The following is a 21339-nucleotide window of genomic DNA, read 5'->3' on the forward strand; positions in this document are numbered from 1 at the left end:
GCACTGTCCTTGACCACTGGATCTAAATCAGTGCTGCTAATCACACCTGCCTGTTTACTAGCGCCCTTGTTATAAATTTCAATTACATCTTGATCTCTGGCTTTATTCGAGTAACACATTCCACCGACACTGTGTTGGGAATCCCTAAGACCAGAGCCTGTGACTTGCTCCCAGGGTCTCCAGTGCCTCCACTGCTCCAGGGTCACCGTGGATGCTGGGAAAGGCAGAGCTCAATGATGTGTACAGGAACATACAACGCCAGAGACGAGCCACATTGTCGGGCCCTGTTAAAACACTGGTACCTTGTATCTGTTTAGAAGATCGTGATGTTTACACAGCAGCTTTTATTCCATGCCATGGTCGTGTGCCACTCAGCCCGAAAAATGCTTCCTTTCATCTTGAATCTCAGCCCCAGCAAACACGACACTCCCTTAATGCCACTGAGCAGGACATCAGGGACATGGCTCCTGTAAAACACAGAAATCCTTACGATAATGAGCTGTGTTACAAATCCTACTGCATCCTGACATAAAATTCTATTTTCTCAACAACCACATTTTTGATGTGTGTTTTTCAGATACAATAAATATATTTTAGGATCAAGTAATGTCAATTAGTTTTGAAAACACACACAGGAGTGAGTCTGCTTCCTGAAACTCTTTTTTCACGACGGAACAGAGGAAGTAGCTCAGTGGGGATGATGACCTGCAGGCTCTGGGGCCCTGGCTGCACCCTGGGTACTGTTGGGACTGACCTTAGGACTTCCTGTTAGGACTTACCCTCTTGGACCCAGATACTGGACCTAAGATACTGGGACAGTCTGCCTGAGCATCTTGAATTTTGTATGATCCCTGAACCTTTTTGCAGCTCAAAAATTTCATGATTCTAATTACACCACCCTCTGAAATTCCTGGTAATATTGTCATTTGAAATATGATATTGGCAAGGTCTCAAGCTAAAAAATATTCATGAAAGAGCCTTTTCCCCCTTTCCATGTGGACCATATGGATTTAGAGTCACTTTCAAGTATAATATTAGGGTTTGGGAACAAACTGCATTATTTTTTGGAACAACTACAGCATTTTTTTATGTGTACTTTGAGCATTTGTGGAAAAAATATACATACTAAAAAAATTGAACTGGTCTTCTGTGCTATTGAAGCTTTATAGCTCCATCAAGGATAAATTCAAAGGCATCAGTCTCTCAGCAAAATGACAGACACTGGAGTCATCAAAGGCAGAAAGAACCACACCACAGTTCATCGACCCACATCTGCCTCTCAGCCTCAGCACTGCTGACCATCTGGACTAGATGGGTCTCTGTTGTGGGGGGATGTTCAGCCGCATCCCTGGCCTCCATCTAGTAGATGACGGTGCCGCCCTCGGCGTTCCCAAACAAAATGTCCCTAAAAAGGGCCAAATGTCTCCTGGCAAACCTGCCCATAGTTGGGAACCCCTGGATTACATGGAATGACTACAGGCCCCATACCCTTGGAAGAAAGCCCCCTACCCACCCTCCCACAGAGTGACAAAGGTGAACACAAGTCCTTGACCCCACACGAATGCTCAAAAGACCACTTGCTGTTGCAGACTGTAGGTGAAATGACTCCAGTACCTGCTGCCCAGTGCAACTGGCCGTACCCATGTAAGTAAGTCAGTTGCTGCAGCCTGTATCCGAGATTTAATTAGAAATCCAGAGAGGCTGACACAGCTGTCAAAAGTCACACAGCCAGTTCAAATTATTAATGTAATCTGTGTTCTCTCTAGATTATAAACGAAACCCCAAATTTTAGACTTGGAGGATCAAGTTAACAAAGTAGCTCAAACAAATAGTGAAAGCCTCTTCTTCATCATCAGAAATTTAAAATGTTACTGTTTCTAAACACTTAAATCTTTACGTAGTAAAATATTTTAAAAGTTTAAGTTCTGTCATATGAATTGACATTTATCAAATAATTACATGCCCAGGTTTTCCTAAATATCAATAGACTTTTGACCTAATTCAATTGTCTTTTCCTTCTCTAAGTTCCCCAACCCAAGCAAGTGAGAAAGGGTGTGGGCAGAAGACAGTGAGCGGAAGCGGCAAGTAGGAATTTAGGGAGCGATGTAAATGCAATCGTGACACCTCTCCAGACTCCCTGAGGTCTCCCCCTCCTCCCCATGAAGCCATGAGTGAAAGGAGAAGCCAGAAGTGTGAACACGGAAGGCAGGGTCCACCCTGCAGGGCACAGACGCACAGCATCTTTCCTCATTGTGGGGCCGACGGAGCCGCAGTACAGAAAACATGCCCAGCTGTCCCTCCTCCCTCCGAGAACTCCTTCTCCTACAGAGAGGAAAGGAGCCTTGGAGCTCTCAGCAAACCTCCCTCCCTATGTCCAGATGCCTGTCATCCTCATTCTGTCATGTTTTGAGCTCTCACAGCAGCCAGAACACCACCTGCCTCTTGGCCTGCACAGCCTTTCTTGGACTATTCAGAGGCCACAACCTCAAGCAAACTTCGGGCAGGAGCGTGTGTGTGAAAGCCACTAGGGTGGTGTGGACCAGCAGTGCGTGGACCCCGGGGAGAGATAGTCACCACAGGTGCACGTGTGTACCGGGGCCGGGAAGAGACCAGAGGGGCAGGAGCATGTGTGGGGACCATGAGCAAGAATTCCATAGCAGCAAGAGGCATGCTCAGAAAGTCGTGAGAATGAAGTGGGCATCTGTAAGAACAGGAAATAGAATCTTCCCCAGGATCACCTGTGATCCATGGAAAGGGACTGGAGACATGGAAAGACAACAGGCAAAGGACGGGCGACTCCCCGGCGTTAACTCACATTCCCGCCGGCGGTGCACCAGCAACTTTTCTATCAGATGTCCACAGCTGTAAGCCTCTTTTGGGCCAGAAGAAAAGTGGTAACCTAACAGTTGACCTTCTCCTTGCAAAATTATCCCCTTGAAGATACCCAATCAGTTTCTCTTTCTGAAATCATTCTTGGAAGGGTGGATTGTGTGATCGTACCCCGTTATTTCTTCTCCTCCTTTAAGATGATGCACAGCTCTGCTCATTGTCACCTGACTTGCAAGACTTTATTTTTTATTTTCTCAATGCACATAGTTTATTAGGTGATTAATTATCCTTCTGTGGGGGAAAATCTTGCATCTGATGCTGTGTTTCTAGTCCAGTATGAATTATAGAGGCTTCTCAGGAAACTAAGAGTAAAATAGAACTTAGAAAAAATATGATCCAGCAGTCCCACTGCTGGACATCTCTCCAAAGGAAAGGAAATCAGAATGTCAAAGGATACCTGCACCCCACGATCAGCGCAGCAATGTTCACAATAACAGAGACATGGAATCAACCTAAGTGTCCACCAGCGACGGACGGGTAAAGAAACTGCGATATACATATTTACACACAAAAACAGGCACACACGCATACACTCCTGTGCGTGCGCACACACAAGCACACATGCGCACACACACATGCACGCACGCAGACACACACATGCACACACAATGGAATACTATTCAGCCAAAAAAAAAGAATGAAATTCTGTCATTTGTAGCGCATTAGGTTAAGGGGAATAAGCCAGGCACAGGAAGACAAACATCACATGTTCTCACTCGCATGTGGGAGCTGAAAAAGACGATCTCATGGAGGTAGAGGGTAGAACGATGGATACCAGAGGCTGCGAAGGGTGTAGGAGTGGAAGGATGAAAATAGGCTGGTTAGTGGACACAGTTAGATGAAAGGAATACATTCTAGTGTCTGTAGAACAGTAGGGTGACAATAGTTAACAACAATATATCGTGTATTGCAATATACCTAGAAGAGAAGATTTGCAATGTTCCCAATACAAAGAAATAGTAAGTATCCACAGTGATGGGTATCCTAAATACCCTCATTGGATCATCGCACATTCTATGCATGTATGAAAATATTGCATGTGCCCCATAAATATGTACAATATTATGTATCAGTAAGAAAATAAAAAACCAACCATCTTGGGCTGAAAAGAATGTGTGCCGTCATTCCAGACCAAAGCAAAACAAACCAAAAATAAAAGATCAGTGAAGACTGACAACAAATAGAGTCGTGTGTACAATAATAACAAAGAAAAGTCTAAAATCTACCAGCAACTGGGCAAGGAGGACAATTGCCTACCCAGCAACCAAAACTTCATTTTTCCCCTAAAAGTTAAGTGTCAAAATGTCATGAAATAAGGCCTCCCAACATTTGGAAGAGAACGCATGACTACAGAAAGTTTTAAGCAGCAAGATGTGTTTCATCCGATAAGCATAGATAGCAGTGCTCAAAAACGCTCCCACTCGTGGGCCCTTCCTGAAAAGTATCCTCTAAGGGAAGTTCCCCTCCACCATGACGTGGATCAAAGTGAAAAGACCAAGAATGAAAAAATCACGATAGGAAACAACTACTAGTGAAAATCAGAAACAATTTAACATCGACATGTCTAAAGAAATCTGTTTACAAAGGCAGATTCAGACGTCAGAAGTCTGTTCATGCACTAGATGATGAGAAATATCAGACTTTCTATTAAGGAACGGATTGCGTCTGCCTCCCCGCGATTTTTGTGTGGAAGTCCTGAATGCCCTATTGGAGACGGGGCCTTGAGGAAGCGTAAAGGTTCCAGGAAAGCATAAGGGTGGGGCCCTCATCCAACAGGACCAGCGTCCTCATAAGAAGAGAAAGAGACACCAGAGATGAGCTGCACAGAGGAAAGACCAGGGTAAAAAGTTAATTCTGAATCATTATTTAAAATGCAAGCAGTTGACCCATATACAAACTGATATTGAAATGTATTTTAACGTTATAATAATTTTAAAAGTATTATAATTGTACAGTAACTGATAAATATATAAAAAGAACACACTTAAAATACATCCAAGGAAATATATAAATGTTTTTATATGGTTAATATAGTTTTTTCTCTCAATATATAACATGAATTAAAGCATTAAGTATAATAAACGAAAAATTCTAAAATTATTTTCAAAAAGATTCATGACTATGGAGTCTAACTGTAAGGAATTTATTTTCAGAATGACAGATTCATTTCCTTGAAAAGAGAAAAAAGTCTAAATGAATGAGACTGTGGAGCTGTTTGGAAACACATAACGAGAATTGTTTAATTTTACTCTGATGGTAAAAGAACTCATTGATTATAGAAGATCTCCAACCTGTATGAAACTATAAGGTAAGAATATAAAAAACATTGTAAATAAGAATTTACAGTGTAATTGTAAAAATAAACATTGTGAAAAAGAGTAAGCTAACTGCTCAGAGTAGCCATTGCTGATATTTGGGTATATTTGTATTTTTTGTTTAGGAATAATAATGATAATAGTAATGAGAACTATAATAACAATAAAAACTACCATTCATTGAAGAGTTGTTGTGCACTGGAAGCCAGGTCTGTGATTTCATTTAATGCAACAACAATTCAAGGATGCAGGTAGCAGATGGGGAAATTGAGGCTCACGAGGCGAGCGAGGCTCCATTCAGTCAGGGTGCTGGGGCTGGGAGCCACACTTAGAGCTCTTTCTGACCACAGACTCACTCAGCCACAGCAGCATCCCCACATCCTGCAGGCATCTTGGAAGTCATTGAAAATTGCTCTGCATACATTTTTTCTGATTTTTTACTAGGCAATCTGCCATGAGCAGTTACACATGGCTTTAAATGGTTTTAAAAAATATTTATGTCTGTACAGCATTCCATTTTAAGCTATGCCATATTATTTTTACTTTTTCTTCTATGGCTGGACAGCTAGGTGATTTTCCATGCATTAGGCTACAAAAATGCAACACTGAACAACTTCGTAAATATATAAGTCCACAGAGATGTGCACACGCCTCTGACTGTTAAGATATATTTCTAAAACTGGAATTACTAGGTCAAAAGGTGTGCACGTGTGTAAGACTAAAAATATTTTGTCTAATTACCTCCCAGAATTTTGACCAATCTGCATTCTCACTAGCTGTTTATGAGGATGTGCATTCCGCTGCGTCCTGCCGCACATTGATGAGGACTACTGTGAGAACCGTCCACTTGGTGATGTAGCCAGATTTTAACTTTAATGTATTTTATTTCTAAGAAGCTTACATGTTTTCTTACTTTTTAAAGCAATTTATTTTATTTTTGAAATTTTTGGTGATTCATTTGTATTTTTCTTACTAATTTGCAATGGTTCATTATATATTATGGAAATTAACATTTCTGTTTTGCATATGGACAAATATTTTTATTAATCCATTATTCATTCTTAAAGCTGTTTTGATGCTTTGAAGACAGATTTTAAGTTGTAATATATGTTAAACCTTGATGTTTGGTTGCTATATATACCTAAGCCCTAAAATATATCCCTTACCAAAAATCTAAGACACAGGCCACTGCTTTCAAAAGATTGTGGTTCCCTACTTTAATAGAAAGCAATTCCATCTCTACCAGTCAATAAATTCATACATAAAAATTAGCTGGGTGTGGTGGCACCTGTGGTCCCAGCCACTTGGGAGGCTGAGGCAGGAGACCTGCTTGTGCCCAGAAGTCTGAAGCTGCAGTGAGTCGTGATCACACCACCACACTCCAGTCTGGATAGAAAAGCCAGATCCTGTCTCAAAAAAAAAAAAAAAAAAAAAAAGAATGAAAGAAAAAGAAAAAGGCAATTGAATTTCCACATACTTTTTCATCCTAAATTTAATTTTTAAAAAATCCCAACCAAGTTTTATAGCTTTAAGCCTCATATCTTTAGTCTATTTTACATTGATTGTTGTCCATGGTGTGAAAAAAAAGGCTCTAACTTCATTCTTCTGGACATCCAGTCTCCCAACATCATTTGCTGAAGAAACTGTCCTTTCCCCATTGTGTGCTCTTGGCACCTTTGTCGAAAACCAATAAACTATAAACGCACGAATTTATTTCTGGCCTCTCAATTCTGTTCCATTGGGCTTTGTGTCTGTTTTTATACTAGTATCATGCTGTTTTGATGTGTATATATTTATAGGTTTGTAACATATCTTGAAGTCAGATAATGTAATGTGCCCAACTTAGTTCTTTTTGCTCAAGACTGCTTTAGCTATTTGAGGTCTTTTGGGGTTCCAAATTAAATTTTAGGAATACTTTTTCCATTTCTGTGAAAAATGTCAGAGGAATTTTGATAGGGATTGAATTGAATCTACAGATTGCTTTAAAGAAATTATGGGGGACACACTCCAAGACATTCATCTGGGCAATGATTTTTTGGAGATGACCCTAAGAGCATGGCAAAAAAAGCAAAAATAGACAAATGAGATTGCATCAAATTAAAAAAAAACTTCTATACTGAAAAGGAAACAACAGCATGAAGAGAAAATCCAAGGAATGAGAGAAAATATTTGAAAACCATACATCTGATAAGACGTTAACATCCAAAATGCATAAGGAACTCAAAAACTCAATAGCTATAAAACAAATAACCTAATTTAAAAATAGGCAAATATCTGAAGAGACACGTTTCCAAAAAAGACATACACATGGCCAACGGTTATATTTTTTTAAATGTTCATCACTAATCATCAAGGAGATACAATAAAAATCACAATAAGATATCATCTTACACCTGTTAGGCTATTATCAAAAAACGGAAGATGAGTGTTAGTAAGGAATTGGTGGAAAAGGAATCTTTGCACACTGTTGGTGAGAATGTAAATTGGTACAACCATTATGAAAAGTGATTTTTTTGTTTTTTTTTTTTAGACGGAGTCTCGCTCTGTCCCCCAGGCTGGAGTGCAATGGCACTATCTCAGCTCACTGCAACCTCCACCTCCCAGGTTCTAGCGACTCTCCTGCCTCAGCCTCCCCAGTAGCTGGGATTACAGGCGCCCCCCACAACATCCGGCTAATTTTTTTATTTTTAATAGAGATGAGGTTTCACCATATTGGTCAGGCTGGTCTCAAACTCCTGACTTCAGGTGACCCACCCACCTCAGCCTCCCAAAATGCTGGGATTACAGGTGTGCACTGCCGTGCCCGGCCCTCATTATGAAAAGTTTTGAGTTTCCTCAAAACATTAAAAATAGAACAACCATATTACCCAGCAACTCCACTACTGGGCATATCCAAAGGAAATAAATCAGGATCCAAAAAATATCTGTAGTCGTGTGTTCATTGCAGCATTGTTTACAATAACCAAGGTGTGGCATCCACCTGAGCGCCCCCAATGGATGAACTGATCAAAGAAACATGCATGGTACACAATGGCATACCATTGCCATTCAGCCTTGAAAAGAAGGAAATCCTGTCATTTGTAACAACGTGAGTGAACTTGGAGGACATTACGTTAAATGAGATAACCCAGGTACAGAAAGACAAATGCCATATGATCCCACTTCAACGTGGAACCTAAGATGGCTGAACTCAGAGAAGCAGAGAGTGGAAGGGTGGGTACCAGGGCCAGGGAGAGGGCAGGGGAGATGTTGGTCAAAGGATGCAAAATTCAGCTGCACAGGAAGAATGAGTTCCAAGGTCTGTTGCACAGTACGGTGACCATAATTAGTAGCAACTTAACATATACTTGAAAATTGCTAAGACGGTATATTTTAAACGTTCTAACCACAAAAAAATGGTAAGTATGTGAGACAATGGATGTGTTAATTAGCTTGATTTAGCCATTCCACAATGTATGTATATAAATATGTATCAAAATATCATGTTGCCCATCATAAATATATAAATTTTACAATTAAAAAATTAACTAATGTTAAAAATTTCAATGCAATATAAAACAGTCATTGAAAAATAATACCATAGTCAAGAAAATGCAGTAAAAACTGATTTGTCTGGGTTTTGTCATCTGGAGTTCTGTTACTTCTAAAGTTGCATATCTGACAAATTATTTTGACATGCAGAGATAAATTTTAGGTAAACAACCGGACACTGGGGTTTTGGGTGAGGCAGTATCTCCTAGGCTGCATGATGGCCTCACTGCAAATAGACCAGCTTTCTCCCAAGCATGATGCTGACCCTGCAGCAAGACTCTGAATCACCAAAAGAAAGTCAAATTTTGTGCACTATGATTCAGGTTCTTTGTATTTTCATATATTTGAATTATTATTGTTTTTGAGACAGGGCCTCTCTCTGTGGCCTAGGCTGGAGGGCAGTGGTGGGATCACAGCCTACTGTCACCCTGACCTCCTGGCCCCAAGTGATCCTCCTGCCTCAGCCTCCTGAGGAACTGGGACCACAGGCACACACCAACACACCCAGCTAATTTTTACAGACATTTTTAGAGATGGGGGTCTCACTATGTTGCCCAGATTGGTCTCAAACTCCTGGCTCAAGCGATCCTTCCACCTCAGCCTCCTAAAATGCTGGGATTACAGGCATGAGCCCCCATGCCTGGCGTCTTTGAATTCTCTGGGAACGAACTGATGGTGACGTCAGGCTGTAACGTAGCCACTGCTCTTCCCTGCACTTCTCTTCTCTCTCCACCTCTACCTTTCTTCAGGACTCAAATAAAACATAGTCTTCATCAAAAAGAATTGCTATTATATTCTTAATTATTCAGATAATTTATCTTCCTCAGCCAGGCTTGGAAAAATATTATTTTTTACTTCAATATGAGGGTTAGAGTTTGAATATTTATTTACAAAAATACAGCTCCCATTTTCCAGGGCATATTTTTATGAAAGAATTTGTCTGTTTCAAAGACACATGGGTGGTGTGGTTTTTTATGGCTTTGGTAAATTGCAGCTGACAAAATAATGAGGATATTAAGCCTGCGTCCTCGGAGAATATGAAGAATGGCGAGGAGGGGAAGAGTCTGACCGAGTGTGAGACACAGCCAGCTCTGGCTCTCGGTCTGACCTCTGACATCTGAGGTTTGGATTCGTTACTCTTGCGAATTCCTTGTTCTAAGAACAACTTGAGAAAAAATGAGGGATGTCTCCCAGGCATTGAAGGGCTCTTGAAGGTCAAAGGCACATGATTCAAATTTGCATCAGACGAACAGTTCTTTGTGACTAAAGGAAATGTCCTAGATAAAATATGCTGTTGCTGTGTTTGACTCACGTGTGGAAAAGCCATAGAGTCACCGACAAGAAATCATGTTGGAAAGGGTCTATTTCATCCTAGGTGCCCTCTTGGGTGTGAGGAGATTTTACCGTTTTCTAATACCCAACCAATTATATCTCTGTTGTCAAAACAAGCAGGCTTCAGCCTAAGAATGAGGATGTAATCAGAATGTAAAGGATGTAAAGCAGTTACCAAATTTTCTTCTGGTAACAAATCAGGATTATCAAGGTACATTTATTATATTCTCAATTATGTTATTTTTTATTTTTGCAAGATACTGTATGAGAAGTATAGGGATACTATGAAAAGGAAAGTATTTCAAACAATATCTGGAACTACAGAATTTATACAACAATATCTGGAACTGTGGAATTTATGAAATTCATTATTCAATTCAATCAAGCAAACTAAATATCATAGCATTTTAGGATACAATCAAAGGCATATATTAAAATAGATTATCTGGATGGGAATAAGATATAAAATCACTACTTAAGGTACACGATTTTTCAACAAACATGTAGGAAGGAAAGGTGGCAAAAGAATGGGAGAGTTGAAGAAAAACAAAGAAAAAATAAGAAGAAAAGAAACAGAAGATGAGGAGGAAGAAAGAAGGAAATTACCGCATGCCAAGCCCTGCACTAACTTAGAAGTGGAGACAGAAGTGAAGACCCAGCCCTGAAATTAAGAAACTGACATTGGAGCCAAGTGGCAGACACTGGAAAAACTCACAGCGATACAGTGTGGTAAGGAGGGAAAAAGACTTTACATACACACACATTTCATTTTAATTATTTTAATTGTCCTCATAGCGAAACTGTATAGTACGATAAATCAAATTCTAACAGATAATTACCTAAAATGAAAGAAAATTAAAAATTGTATTTGATTTTCATCTATTATTGGAAGAGATCACTTTCAAAAGTGTAAAATAAGAGTTTTACCCTGTAATATCTTCAGAAGCATATGAGGAAAGAAGAAATACACCAACTTAAAGAAAATAGATATAAATTTATATGCACACACAACAGTTTTTTAAAGAACATCTTAGGAAAATATAACTACTTTAAGAAAGATACTATTTTTTATAAAGCCCTAAATATTATTAACAAAGACATAACTGTAAGAAATCGTTACTTTGGTAACCCAAGTGATAAATGGAAATTAACTTCAAAAGGAAAACTAATTCCATAGCTGAAGATAATGTTACAGAGAAAAATCAAAAGTCAATGAATGTTATGCTCTTGATACATACAAAACAAAAGCATAATAAAATAATACTTAGGAAATATTTAACGAGAAAAAAAGCTAAATGTGATTTGAAATTACTATTAGAAAAAAGAAAAATAGTTCATATTAAGTCACATTTCATATGTCTATATGGTCTGTAAAAGAAGTTAGATAAAAAAGACAAATGTTTCACTATTCTCATATTTTAAAACCTATAAATCTAGTAAGTATTCATTGCAGCATTACAGAGTTGCTGACCAGGTATAGTAAATAATCTATTATGGAACTGAAAATGCCTAGAAACAGAAATCCATTTATGAATGCCTGTTTTCCTTAATTTGATTAATATCCATTTCTGTGAAATGCCCAACTAGCAAATGTGTGACCAATGGCTACCCAAGTAACTAGCTTTGGGTCTTCACCTGAATTCTTTAAATACAATTCAATCTAGGTGACATGACAAAGATGTTAACATTTTTAAAGATTAGCACCATCACTTAGCACACTGAATCCATCAACACATCAAAAGGATTGTATACCATAAAGGGATTAGATAACAGGAGATTTATCCCCAGAATGCAAGGGTAGCGCAATACAAAAAAAATCAATCAATGTAATCACATTCATAGAATAAAGGAAACACACACAAAAGCAACTCAATAGATGCAGAAATAGCATTTGACAAAGTTCAATGACATTTTATGATAAAAACACTCAACAAACTAGGAATAGAGGGGAACATGATAAAGGACAATTGCAAAGTCCACAACTAACCTCATATTTTATTGTGAAAGCTTTCACCCTAAAGTCCAGAACAAGATAAGAATGAACATTTCACACTTCTATTCAGTATTTTCCTGGATATCTTAAGAGCAATAGGTAAGAAAAAGAAGAGCATCACATTCAAATTGGAAAGGAAGAAGGAAAACTATATTTGCAGATGACAGGACTTTGTATATAGAAAATCCCATAGAATATACACACACGACACACATGCCCACAAAACAAACAAGCAAAAATCTACTAGAGCTTCTAAACAAATCCAGTGATGTTTCTGGGTTCAACATCAAGATCAACATCCAAGAAACAGCTGTGCTTCTATACAACAGCTATAAATAATTTGAAAAGGAAAGTAAGAAAGCAATTCCACTTACAATAGTATCCAAAAGAGTAAAATGCCTAGAAAGAAATTTAACCAGAGAAGTGAAAGACTTGTACACTGATACTACCAAACATTGCTGAAATTAAAGATCTAAATAAATGGGAAGATATCCCATGTTTATGAACTGCACTTAATATTGTTAGATGAGAATATTCACCAAAGTGATCTACAGATTCAGCGCAATTCCTATCAAAATTCTAATTGTCTTTTTTGCAGAAATGGAAAAGGTGATTCTCAAATTCATCTGGAAATGCAAGGAGTCCCAAATACCTAAAACGACCTTGAAAATGAAAAACAAAGTAGGAAGACTCACACTTCCCAATTTCAAAACTTTCACCCTAAGGTCAAGAACAAGATAGAAGAACACTGCGGATGAGAATGTCATATGAGGCAGTCACTGTGGAAAGTAATCAAAACGGTATCATCCTGGCATAGGGATAGACGTGGACCAATGGAATAGAATTGCAGTCCAGAAATAAGCCCAAACATCTATGGCCAAATGATTTTTCACAAGGGTACCAAGACTGAATGGGGAAAGGAGACTCTTCAATCCCTACCTAACATACACAAAAAGTTAACTCAAGGTTAATCAATGGCCTAACCATGAGCTAAAACCAAAAAACTCTTAGAAGAAAGCACAGGTAAACCTTCTGATTTTAGATTTGGCAATGAAGTCTTAGATTTGGCATGAAAAGAACAGACAAGAAAAGAAAAAAACAGATACATTTGACTTCATAAAAATTGAAAACTTTTGAACATCAAAGAACATTATCAAGAATATGAAAAGGCAATCTACGGAATGGGTGAAAACACTTGCAAAATTATATATATCACAAAGGCTTCATATTTAGAGCAATTTTAAAGAACTCTTACAACTTAACAACAAAAAAGGCAAAAAATATTTTAAAAATGAGCAAAGGACATTTCTTCACATAAAATATACAAATGGTCAACAAGTATGTGAAAAGATGTTCCCTGTCACTGGTCATTAAAGAATTGCAAATCAAAAACCACAATGAGATACCTACTGCTTCACACCTACTGGAATGGCTTTCATCAAGAAAATGAAGAATAAAAAGTGTCGACAAGGATGTGGTGAAACAGGAGCAAGAACACTGCAGATGAGAATGTCATATGATGCAATCGCTGTGGAAAACACCCCAGCAACTTCTCGAAACGTTAAACACAAGATTATCATATAATCCAGCAGTTAGTCTCCTAGATATATATCCAAGAGAAATAAAAACATGTGTCCACACAGAAACTTGCACACAAATGTTTATAGCAGAATTATTTACAATACCCAAAAGGTGGAAACAGCCCAGATGTCCATCAACAGATAAATGGATGAACAAATTGTGGTGCACATGCAATTAAATATTACTTAGTCATAAATATTATTTCGCTATAACATGGATGAATCTTAAAAACATTATGCCCAGTAACAGAAGCCAGGTACAAAAGGTCACACAGTGAATTACTTCTTCTATGCGGTTTATCTTGAACACACAAATCCATAGAGACAGAAAGTGGATTAGACATTACCAGGGAGAAGAGACTCCCTCTATTTCCCATCCTCTCATTCTAGAATTCTGGTTTATTAACATAGTGGAGTGCCAGCACTAGTCGTCTAATTTGTGTATGTTTTTCTTCCCTATTTTTCATCTCTTTGTCTTTTATCTCTAGCTTCCAAAAGATTTCAACAATGTTTTCCAACTCTTTCACTGAGTCGTAACTTTTTGTCATATATGGTTTTAATTTCTAAATGTTCATCTTTATTCTCTGAATGTTTCTGTCCCATAATATCTCATTGCATTACATGATTACTTAGGTACAAAGTGTTTTTCTGGGGTAATAAAAACGTTTTTAAAATACAAGTTGCTAGAAATTGCACAACATAGTGAATGCACTATCACTGAACTCCACTTTAATATGGTTGATTATATGTTATGTGAATTTCAACTTGATAAAAACATAAACATAAATAAATGGAAATGGAATATTTTTAAAATTTTCCTTTTAAGACAATCTTGTTTTCTGATAAATGCCACAGGTTAAAATTACTACTTTGAAGAAAAAATAGACAAGGATTCTGTTCTTGCATAAAATAACCATTCTGTGGGGAGCTGTCCAGAGCCACCTGGGACTAACCTCAAAACTTTAAAGAAGAGAGGGTGGGAAAGGAGGAGCAGGAATAGGAAACCCAATTTGTGACTCATGAAGATGAGCTCCCTAAGTATGATTCTACCAACGCTGTCCACACGTCGGGACTTAGTCCAATGATGCCTGTTTCCTCTCGATATGCTACAGGTAAACATATTATATATTCTACATTACTTAGACATATACTAGAGAAATAAACTTTAACAGAATAAAGTTGTCAAATTATACAAGTATGAAATAAACTGAAGAAATGAATCAGAAAAGAAAAACGAAACCAGAAAATGGCACTAACTGACCCCATCTTTGGCCCTAGGATAGAAGGTATTTGCGAATTCACCTGCTCACTAGAATTTGGTGGCAACCCCAACATCAACATTTGCAGTACTTCCTGGGTCACTCATGGCCAAGTGCAGAGTGGTGAAAACTCTGAGCCTCCTGCATGCATGTTCACACGCCTGCCTCTTGCTTCTGTTGCCTTCTGTAAACAAGCATCCTTTTGCAGCATACTTCCTGCCACATTTTTGCATTTTTGCACTTTTTGTTGCTGATTTCTGTCTAGCGTGCCTTCCCCAGGCCTGATGCTGAAGTGCTGTCTCGCATCCCTGAGCAGAAAAAGGCAAAGTCTATAATGAAATCACACTCACATACACACAAACAACTTTGTCAGGAGGGTTTATCTTTCATTTGTCTTCATGTATTTTTAGTTTTAATCTTTATTTTTTACCAAAGCTATCCTTGCACAGAGGCAACCCTTTTTCCTCCTTTACCAACACTTTGGACAATAGCTCCCTCTTTCTATATCACATGCTTGCGATGACCCTTTTCTCTTGAGCTCCTACCTAGGCAGCCCAGGACTCAGCCTGCTCCCGCCCCCAGGCCCCATCATCCTCAAACGGTTGCACTGTAACTTGGGTTAGATCAATATTCAACATTTACGCTTTTGTGGTTGTACAAATTCAGTTGACAGATACAATGCGGAATAAACCATGAGCCTGTTATTTAACAAAGATTGTGTTGTTTCAAGAGTTAAGAATTGTTTTTAATTTGGTTATTCTCAACTAATACAATGCTAAATCTTCTCTCAAAGATTTCAAACACATGCAATTTCTCCCATTTCTTCCTGAAGAGGGAAGCATCTAGACAAGCTATCCTCCACTGGATGCACAGACACCATTCTGAGACCTCCCTGACCCACCATCCTGGGAAAGCCCTTTCCCCTTTCTCAAATCCCTGCTTCCTTCCTTCCTGGTCTTCCCTCCACTTTGGTGAGGTGCCTGCTCCAGCGGCTTCCTCAGAAAGAGTGTAGAGGTGAATGTTGTCTGAAAATGCCTGATAATACCTGAGAATGTGTGTAGGCTGATTGAGAGTGGGCTGGCTGTACAATTTGCAGGTGGAAACCCTTTCACGGCCACGCTGGGCTGGCCTCATGGCTGCCCTGCAGACGGCTCATTGCTGGGCCCACGCGTTTATCTGCAGCCTCCACAGCTTTGCACACTAAACTGAAGTTTCCCAGTGTTGTGTCTTAGGTTGGGCTCTTGTTTTTTTATTTCAATCAGAAAAATAATGTCTTTTAGTTCTGGAAATTTTTTCTTGAATTATTTTAATGATGTAATTCCCTGTATTTCCTCTGCCTTCTCCTTCTGGATTCCTTATTTATTAACATAATGAACCTCCAGGACTAGTTGTCTAAGTTTTGTATTTTTCCTTTCATATTTTCTGTCTTTGCCTTTTAGCTCTGGCTTCCAGAAGATTTCTTCAACAATATTTTTCAACTCAAATTTTAACTTGTGATCACAGGTTTTTAATTTCTAACAGCTCCTCTTTATCCTCTGAATGTTTCTAATAACATCTTGTTCTCATTTGATGGTTATGACATCATCTCTAACCCTCCTCGGGATATTAATGATTATGCATTTTAGTTTTCTTCTGCTTAAAAAGTCTTCAAATTTTTGTATTTGTTCTTTATTGTTTATTCCATTCTCTATCTTTCCAGCTATGAATTTTCCTAATATGCACAGTAACTGTTGGTGCTCTGTTCCTAGTTTAAATGAGAAGTATTAAACAGCTGACTGATCAGGAAATACAGACACACTGCATTTCAAGGCACCGTGTCCCCCCTGCAGTGGGCCCCAGATACATTCAGTCCTTCAGAGGCGGAGCACAGACTTCCCTTCAGTTGCTCATTGAAACCTGAGTTCTAGCAATGTTCTTTCTCTTCAAGCATCTCCAGGACTAGATTTGGAAAACACACCCTCTCTGCTTCCTTCTTTAAGGCGACCGACTCCCTGAGGGCTGGGAGGCTGTCATAAACCCCTCTCCAAACACAGCTTTCTTCCTCTGGGGCCAGTGGAGTGAACGCTGCCATCCATGATGCCGAGATTCATCTGTCCCAGGATCATCTGTGATGCAGCCTGAAGCGTCTCTTGCTAAAAAAGAAGAACTACAAGTTAAACTTCTCTAAGGGAGTGGGAGGCTGGGCATGGTGGTACACGCCTGTAATCCCAGCTACAGGGGAGTCTGAGGCGGGAGAATCGTTTGAACCCAGGAAGTGGAGGTTGTAGTGAGCAGAGATTGCACCACTGCACTCCAGCCTGGGTGACAGAGCAAGACTCCGTCTCAAAAAAAAAAAAAAAGAGTGGGTGTAGGTGGGAGAGGGGAGAGAGTGTGGGGGTGGGGAACAGCTCAAGTGCAGGTTGGCATGCCCGGAAAGGGACTTGGTCCCTGCACTCAGGATCAGCCATGCAGCTTCCTGAAGCCTCCACACCAGCCCACCCAGAGTACGCTGGCAACCACCCAAGTCCAGGCAGGCACCTGCAGGGAGATGCTGCCAACAGGAAGAAGATTTGGATGCTTGGTCGATTTCAGAGAAAATAAAATTTTATATAAAATTCATATGCACACAAAGAGTTTTAGAATCACTGTCAGGTGGAACATTCTACAGAATCAATACTGTAAATAGGGATCAGTCCAGCGACACTTGTGCTGCCTAGCACGGAGGGCTGTCAGTCAACGTGCTTGCCCTTTCTTCAATCGCAGTAAACAGGCACCACAGCCTTGGAGTGCAAAGCACTGGCTTTTCAGGAGACCCAGCTGAGAGGTACAGATTGTGTATCCATAGAATTACATTTTTAAACATGTTCAAGGTTATTTTTAACCTTTTATACTCCTTTCTGGTTTTCACTGTTCAGAGGCTATTTTAAAGCTCTTCCTCCTTCATTAACTATGGGAATGCAGAGGACACTTAACTGCAAATTGTGAATGGAGGAGGAAGGGGCCACCACAAGCAGGGAAGCCTCTGAGCTGACTCCGAGGAGAGAGGGGCACACCTGAGTGAAAAGAATAGCACACCTGGGTCAGGGGAGGGGCACACCTGGGTCAGGGAAGGGGCACACCTGGGTCAGGGGAGGGGCACACCTGGGTCAGGGAAGGGGCACACCTGGGGCAGGGGAGGAGCACACCTGGGTCATGAGAGGGACACACCTGGGGCAGGGGAGGGGCACAGCTGGGTCAGGGGAGGGACACATCTGAGACAGGAAAGGGCCAAGGCTGTGGACAACCCCCTGGATCACTGTCCATCCATACCCCATCCTAGTTCTCATGGCCCCTGGCTCCAGTGTATCACCTGTGCTGTGACCCCCTTGGTATTCTGTTCCCATGCTGGCCTGGGGCACTGGCCCCAGCTTATGTCTGCCTGCAGTGATTGTATCTGTGTGACGTGCAGTAGCAGCATCTCATATTTTCAAGTTTGTCCTCTGTTTCTCCCCCTGCAAACCAGACTGCATCATTGCTGGTGGTTGCCCCACTGCACTCTCTCTTGCTGCTGAGCCTGGCCTCCTCTAGGGGGTGGTTTCAGTCTGCACTCTGGAGCCTCTTCACTGCTAGATTTGGGGTAGGCGAGGGGTACTACTCATGCTTTCTCATGTAATAAAAACTGAGTAGCATCTTGTTTCCGTAAACATTCTTTAGGAATCTTCCATCCTGGATGCATCTTCTTTCCCCTTTAAATTCCTCCATGCTGTGCTCAGGCCTCACCTCTGCCATTCCACTGCCTGGGCCACCTCTCAAGGAATCTCACTCCTTCCAGCTTCACCTTCACTCCTCTTGGATGCAGTGGTTCCGCTGCTTCTTTGCAGAGCCTCAGCTGAAGAGAGACGTTGTGGACTTGGATGTCATCGTGAGAGTTTGGAAAGTGGATGGAGGGGAGGGAGTACAGGGGAGAGGGAGGTGCACAGCACTGTTCCCCCTACTCCTACAGTGGGGAGCTGACTGGTTAACACAAACTGGGATGGAACCCAGCAGTGCGGGGGAGTCTGAGAAAATGAGAATGAATATTAAACAAAGATGTGATGATTGGAAGAAAGTGAGATTTGACAGGTCCAGCTGAGGATTTATTTCACTTTAAAGCATAAGAACCAAACACAAAAGTAATGTGTCTTAATTTCCTTCAAAAGCGTGCATCAGACATTGTGGACTCCTATTTTGTGTGAGTGTGTGTGTGTATGTATTTCTGTATCTAAGTACAGATCAGATGCTGTTACTTATTTTTTGTGGTTTTACTTATTTTTTGAGATTTTTAAATTATTTTTTGTTTTTACTTATTATTGTTTTTCAGAGTTTTTCTTTTTCATTGAAGTAAACTACTCATGCAGTCAAATGCCCGTATCTGAAGGATACATGTTGGAGTTTGGTGAACACATGCATTCATAGAAATACCATGCCAGTATCTGAAGAGTACATGTTTGAGTTTGGTGAATGCATGCATTCATGGAACTATCATCCCAGTATCTGAAGGTACATGTTGGTCTTTGGTGAACACATGCATTCATGGAACTACCATGCCCGTATCTGAAAGGTACATATTTGAGTTTGGTAACAACTCATGTATTTATGGAACTACCTTGCTAGTATCTGGAGGGTACTGTATTAGTCCATTTTCATGCTGCTATGAAGAAACACCTGAGACTGGGTAATTTATAAAGGAGAGAGGTTTAATGGACTCACCATTCTACATGGCTGGGGATACCTCCCAATCATGGCAGAACGTGAAGGAGGAGCAAAGACATGTCTTATAGGGTGGCAGGCAAGAGAGCATGTGCAGGGGAAATGCCCTTTATAAAACCATCAGATCTCGTGAGACTTATTCACTATCAAGAGAACAGCATGGGGAAACCCACTCCCATGATTTGATTACCTCTCATTGGGTATGGAAACTACAATTCAAGATGAGATTTGGGTGGAGACACAGCCAAACCATGTCATTCTGCTGCTGGCCCCTTCCAAGTCTCATGCCCTCACACTTCAAAACCAATCATGCCTTCTCAACAGTCCCCCAAAGTCTTAACTTATTTCGGCGTTAACTCAAAAGTCCACAGTCCAAAGTCTCCTCTGAGACAAGGGAAGTCCCTTCCACCTATGAGCCTATACAATCAAAAGCCAGTTAGTTACTTTCTAGATAGAATGGGAGTAGAGGAATTCGGTAAATACACCCATTCCAAATGGGAGAAATTGGCCAAAACAAAGGGGCCACAGACCCCATACAAGTCTGAGATCTAATAGGCAGTCATTATACCTTAAAGTTCCAAAATGATCTCTTTTGTCTGCATGTCTCACATCCAGGTCATGCTAATGAAAGAGGTGGGTTCCCACAGCCCTGGGCAGCTCTGCCCCTGCGGCTTTGCAGTGTACAGCCCACCATCCTGACTGCTTTCACAGGCTAGTGCTGAGTTTCTGCAGCTTTTCCAGGTGCATGGTGCAAGCAGTCAGTGGATCTGCCATTCTTGGGTCTGCCTAGACCCCAGCTTCACTAGGCAGTGCCCCAGTAGGGTCTCTGTGTGGGGGCTCTAATCCCACATTTCTCTTCTGCACTGATTTAGCAGAGGTTCTCCATGAGGGCTCTGCCCCTGCAGCACACCTCTGCCTGGATATCCAGGCACTTTCATACATGCTCTGAAATCTAGGCCAAGGTTCCCAAACCTCAATTCTTGTCTTCTGCACACCTGAAGGACTGGAATCACGTGGAATCTCCCAAGGCTTGGGGCTTTCACCCTCTGAAACCATGGCTCAAGCTGTACATTGGCCCCTTTTAGCCATGGCTGGAGCAGTTGGAATGCAGGGAACCAAGTCCCAAGGTTGCACACAAAAGGGGGGCCCTGGACCCAGTCCAGGAAACCATTTTTCCCCCTACGCCTCCATGCCTGTCATGAGAGGAGCTGCTGTGAAGGTGTCTGACATGCCAAGAGACATTTTCCCCATTGTCTTTGTGGTTAACATTTGGCTCCTTGTAACTTATGCAAATTTTTGCTGCCAGCTTGAATTTCTCCCCAGACAATGGGGTTTCTTTTCTACTGCATCATCAGGCTGCAAATATTTCAAAGTTTTATACTCTGCTTCCTCTTAAACTCTTTGCTGCTTAGAAATTTCTTCCACCAGATACACTAAATCATCTCTCTGAAGTTCAGATTTCCACAGATCTCTAAGGCAAGGGCAAAATGCTACCAGTCTCTTCACTAAAGCATAGCAAGAGTGACCTTTACTCCAGTTCTCAACAGTTGTTCGTCTCCATCTGAGATCACCTCAGCCTGGACTTTATTGTCAATATCACTATCAGCATTTTTGTCAAAGCCATTCAATAAGTCTCTAGGAAGTTCCAAAGTTTTCCACATCTTCCTGTCTTCTGAGCTCTCCAAGTCTCTAGGAAGTTCCAAACTTTCCCACATTTTGCTATCTTCTTCTGA

The sequence above is a fragment of the Gorilla gorilla genome, chromosome 12 (assembly GCF_029281585.2).
Source record: "Gorilla gorilla gorilla isolate KB3781 chromosome 12, NHGRI_mGorGor1-v2.1_pri, whole genome shotgun sequence".
NCBI lineage: Eukaryota > Metazoa > Chordata > Mammalia > Primates > Hominidae > Gorilla > Gorilla gorilla.